Source organism: Biomphalaria glabrata, chromosome 16 (assembly GCF_947242115.1).
Source record: "Biomphalaria glabrata chromosome 16, xgBioGlab47.1, whole genome shotgun sequence".
Taxonomy (NCBI): Eukaryota; Metazoa; Mollusca; class Gastropoda; family Planorbidae; genus Biomphalaria; species Biomphalaria glabrata.
In genome coordinates, this window is record NC_074726.1 from 10,117,045 (window position 1) to 10,123,044 (window position 6,000).

The following is a 6,000-nucleotide window of genomic DNA, read 5'->3' on the forward strand; positions in this document are numbered from 1 at the left end:
ACCAAAAGTCCTGGAAATATCCAGAATTTATTAGAATCTTTTGAAAACTCATACATATCTCCTGAAATATATAGACGAAAATTGCCATTTTGGGGTGTCATTCAATATGGAAAACGCCAATCCTACGCGCGATTTAAAAAAAAAAAAAAAAAAAAACGGCATTATGCAATACCCGCAATTGAGGAATCTAGTGAAAGAAGCTTCTCGCGCCTCAAACTAATAAAGAATTACTTGAGATCAACAATTCTCGTTTTAGTATAGTTCCATGGATAGATTGAAACATTTGGTAATTCTTGCTATTGAGCGTGATTTATGTAGGAAATATAATTTTTATGATGTTTTGTATGACTTCGCTACACGCAAGGCTTGTAAAGTAATTCTGTATGTAGTAAAGATTCGAATGAATAAAATGCAAAGACGAATTTATTTTCTAATACAAACTCTTAATTTTCACTTATTATCCGTATCCCTACCCAAACTTGGCCCCGTGAAATCCGTTTCGCATAGGGCTCTACAATGGTTAAACCCGGTTCTGCTATTTAGTGACGGATGAATACTGCTTCCCCCCACCCTCCCGGCCCTTCTTTTTTTTCGCCAATTAAATTACCTAGGATAACTCCCTCCGTCCGAGTTGCAAAAATAAAAGAGTGATCTTTCCATGGTGTCCAAACTCTTGAGCGTGCTATGTCTTCTCGATAGTTACTACAGAGATAGATTACTCCCCCCTCCCCCTTTTCTTAACGTGAGATAGAAATAAAAAAAAAAGAGTGATATTTCTTGGTTACAACCGTCCGGCCCTGCTATTTTGCGACTACGTTACGTGTCCGCAGAAATAAGAGAGTGATCTTTCCTTTACTTCTTCTCGTTTAAAATGTTGAGGGAAGAAGAGAATTATATTTATAGATTTATAAAAAAAATATTAAAATATTTGAATAATTTTTTAAAACTAAAAATTTAAATAATAAAGCTAACCTTGGAATAATAATTTGACCGCCCCCTACATTCAGCAGCCTGCGTGCAATGCACACATTGCACAATAGGTAGAGGCGGCCCTGATGCCTATGATAACTGTATGTAGTGAACACTACAAATTGACCTAAAAAAAAAAGGCATGTACTATATGTCCCTAACAATATAAAAAAGTATGCACTCCTCGATGTCCAGGATTCATACCCGGCCCACTGACATTCCAAGTCGTCCTTTCGGAAGGTTTGGAATAGGAAGTATAATTATCTTCAACTTTGAAGGAACATCTGAAACTTGTAAAACATTTTACAAACAAACATGTTAGCTGTTATAATAATAATAAAAAGTAATAATTGGCCTATTTTTTTTTTATATTCATCACGAAGATTAAAAACTTTTTTTTTTTTTAGAAATTCGCCTCTTGAGAATCATCTCAATTTCAGTGTAAAATACAGTAGTAGAAAAACTGTGAAAACCAAACTTTTCCCAAAGTTTTTAAAACAGTCAACTGTTAATTAAAACACTCGCTTTCACTACATTGAAAGAATGAATAAAGTTTTTCTTTACTTATTGTTTTAATGTTCTAGACGTTCCTTCGGATTCTTAAGATAATTAGGTACAATAACCTAGCCCAAACCTCCCGCGGGAAGACGGGGGATGGCAGCAGGCATGAGGGTTCAAACTCGGGACCTTCATGACCACCGAACGTCAGTCCAGAGGGAATATCAGGCAGCCACACTTAATGTAAATCTATGACAGTGTTTTCGTTACTATTCGTTGGGATAGACAAAACATCCATTTTACCAGCAATGGTCTTATGCAAATTGTCATTCCACCCCTAAAGGGTTTGCGACTCACAGGCTGAGAACCGCTGAGTTAGATCTAGGCTCTAGGTCTAGCTCAGTGATTCCCAAATTGGTCTACCCCCCCCCCCCAAGGGGTCTACAAAGACTTCCAAGGGGTCTAAGAAAGGAAAAAAAATAAAATGGGGGGGTCTATGAGGTGTTCAAGGGGATCTACGAAAATGGATTTTATTTGAACAGGTCGTGACTTTAATTTTCACATCCCATTAATGTAATTAATTAATATTAATTAATAGGGGCCTATATATTTGCACCTCAGTTAACCCTTTAAATAGCCTATTTATCCTGTTAATCAAACGAAAAATTGTTGTATTTAATTTCAATACATATTTTAACAGCTTAATTTTGTCTATATATGTAACTAATTTATTAAAAAAAAATAAATCTAGATTTTATAGTGTAGATTATTTAAGTTGTAAGTTTATTCCTTTCCTGTCAAACAGGCGGTAGCTGAAGAGTTTTTTTATGACGATATGAAACCAACTACGCTGGAAGATCATTTGAGACAATGCCACCCTGATTATTACAATATTAAAGGTTTGAAAAACTTCGAACTTACAAAGATAAAGTTCAGAATAGACCCACAAAATTTCTCTTCAACTTCTTATAGAGAAGATGGTGGTTTAAATTGTGAGCATCTTACAAGATATTTTTTTTTTACTTACAGCGAAATACGGAAAACTTTATTGATAAAACATTGATTTTAACAGCTGTTGAAATAGTTTAAAAACTTTTTTTTACACAAACCTACATTACAAATTAATTAATTAATTACTATTTAGGCTAATGTTTCAAGGACTACGCCATAGAACAACAATAAAATTCCTATACCGGTATGTAACATAATATATGCGTTGCAATGGATAATAAACCTGAAATAAATAATTTCTAGTGTGTTTGGTGATTCCAGTAATTTGAATTTTATCAATAAAAAAGATATCTACAGCTTACAATGGAGCTTCAGATTACTTTTTCACTCTTTAACGTACTATTATACAGTTAGAAATTGTTTTAAAAATAGAATTGATGAATTTACAAAAATGCAATATAATTTAAGCAGGATGTCTTGTAAACCAGAAAACAGGGTAAGGGGGCTACGAGACAAAGTAGTTTGGGAACCACTGGAGTCTAGCTAGACGTCACATTTAAGTCTATGTGTCTAATTGTGACCTCCGTGCCAGTCTAATCCGTAGACTATATAGACCAGGGGTCTTCAACCTTTTTTGGCCTACCGCCCCCTTTTCGAATTTTTTCTTAAAAAAAATCCGCCAGCGCCCCCCCTCTAAGAAAAACAGTTATAAAGAAGCTTAAGAAGGCAAATTTGAACAAAATATCATCTATCTATTAATTTGTATGCTGTCAATAACACTTATCCCGCTGGGAGACGACCGCATGCCAAAGGCGATTGTTGTGAACTCCTTGGCCTATGTCTGACGAGCTTTAAGGAGGACTGAGTTACATAGGTGCCCCCCTAACCCGTGAGCGCTATAAAGATTTATTCAGGCATTCAGGCGCCATTTCGCTCTCACTGGCATAGAGGAAAGTAACTGGCAGCATTCTCTGGCAGCAGATAGCCTCTGAGAGAAACAGTTCGAGAGTTCTTACAAAAACTGCGGGACAAACATTTGATACTCAAAGAAAAGCCAGCATACAACGGCTTAGTCTGCATAAAAATTCGGGAAAATATGTAGGTCGCAGTTGGGTTTGCGTAGTTATGTGAAACAGTGGACTCAGCCGTAATCTTCGGAATTAAAGGCAATAACAGCCAATATTATCATTATGCAAAAATTTTGTCAAATAATTTGCAGTGATTACACACAAAAATTAATTGTAAAGACTTTCTTTCAAATCCTAAGAAAAGTCTCAGTTTAAATTTTTGAATATTAGGGCCTACTGTTTTTAGGTTTAATTGTAAATTTAGTTTTATATTTTTAATATAAATATTATTATTGCAAAATTCACTACAAAATGAAATTAAGCTAATGGGAACCTTGTGTCCCATGCGGTCTGACAATATTAGAAATTTCCAGCTTTAATTTAGCCAAAGCAAGGCGAAGGTCTCCTCTAGTCGCTACATCCTGTCTATTTCTTTGCTTATTCATTAACTTTGTTATGCACTAAATCTAGGTTAACCATTTATGTTTACTGAAAAGCTAAAACATAATTCCAATTTCGACCACAGTTTCGGAATTTTACTGAAACATTTAAATGCAGCCACATCTCTGTTGTGCCTCCAGGGACGTAGCTAGGAATTTCCATCGTTTAGGGGCCAGGGGGCTTGACATCTTTGGGGGCCGCTGCATTTTGCGTAATATTTAATTTAATTAATTAAAAAAGCACTTATTTGGGCCCCTCCCTTAAATGGGGGCCCGGGGGATTTTCAATTTTCCCTTACCCCCACCCTAGCTACGCCACTGTGTGCCTCCTATGTTTACATTCTTTTTACTGAAGACATAGTTTTGTAAATCTATTTTTTCATGCAACTCAATTTGAACGTCGGTAACAGATGTTTAATAATTGTCATTTATATATTTTTTTTCTAAATTTTAGAAGCGAATCTTAATTTCCTCATAGAGCATTGTTATGGGAATTGCATAGATATTGGTGTCCTTGGGCAGTAATTCATTTGTTAACAAAAAAATTATGTGAGATTGTAAAACTCTTTAAAATAGATTTAATATCTAGATAAAAGAAGAAAATGATATTATCAATAAAAGTCAATTTCTTTCCTAGCAGTCAGAGGTTGGTTTCATTCATTTGTGTGAGATGTCTACCTTGTAAAACAATTTTTTAGCCTGCTTTAAGTCATCGCCAAACGTTGAATCTTCCCGTTTCTCAAAAAAAAAAAAAAGAAAATTATTTAAAAGCTTAAAAAAACGAGCCATAACAATTAACTAACCCCTTTCGAAATCCAGCGAACTTCATTTTACAACAAGAGTCTAACACCTTTTTTATCATTTGTTTCATAAAACTGTTGAAAGATGCGCTTATTTTCGGCATGGGTTTGTATTTTATTTACAGTTTTATAATTAGATTCCAATAGAAATGAAATTGCAGGCTAAACTTTTCTTGTGTATAACTCACAATGTGAATAGTGAATAGATTTATTCTTTATTCTATATTACCTATGAAGTCATTGTAGCGTCCAACCACTGATGGTTTCCTATATGTCCTCATAAGCTACATAACTAGACAATTTTGAAATAATATTTCAATTCTAACAGAAAAAAAGTCTTCTTGTGTTACATATGTTTTAAAATAAATTTAGTTTTAATCAATTTTTCAACAATATCATGAGAATTTTAAAAAAACTGCATTTTTCTAAAAAGCCATTAAAACATATCCTGCTTTGCAGTTTTTTGTTTTTAATATTGTTTTAATTGTAGATTTTTATAATATTCATGAGTATTCTTAAATAATTTTTGGATATCGCTATATGTTCGTGAAGCCGACTTGGTTTCATAACCTCATCTGAAAATGCCATCAAAGTAGAACTTACTTTTTTTCTAGTGGCAATTACATGACATACCAGTGAGTTTTCGTAACAACATTTTATCAATGTTTTTTTTTGTTTTTAAAAAGTTAAATTATTCTATTAAATGTTACCTTTAATGTTTTTTGCAATTAACTTTTACATATCAATATATTAACATATGTAGATAAAATAAACTATAATCTAAAAGACGTATTACCTATTTTGTTTATCTTAAACGTTTATACGCGAGAGATTCAAGGACAATAGATACTCTCCGATCATAACAAAAGAGTAAGAATTTAAAAATAGAAAATGGGATTCCCGAACTCAATTTCTAACGCTGTTTCTGTTCTCAAATTAGAAACAAGTTAACTATACTTTGTCTATATTTAGTTTCCCAGCTTTAATGTTGAAGAATTTTTAAATTTGTTTTGTTTCAGAGCACCTTAAGTTTCTTCTTTCCGACTTTATGCCCAGCGCCCCCTTACCGCCCCATTTTGTGCCCAGCGCCCCCCTACCGCCCCTTTGGCTCTCAGCGCCCCCCAAAATCTCGAAAACGCCCCCTAGGGGGCGATATCGCCCCCGTTGAAGACCACTGATATAGACCAATATATATAGTCTATGGTCTAATCTAAAACCTAACATATAGATAGGTCAGTGACAATTACAAAGACAAAGACGCATGCGCACTATTTA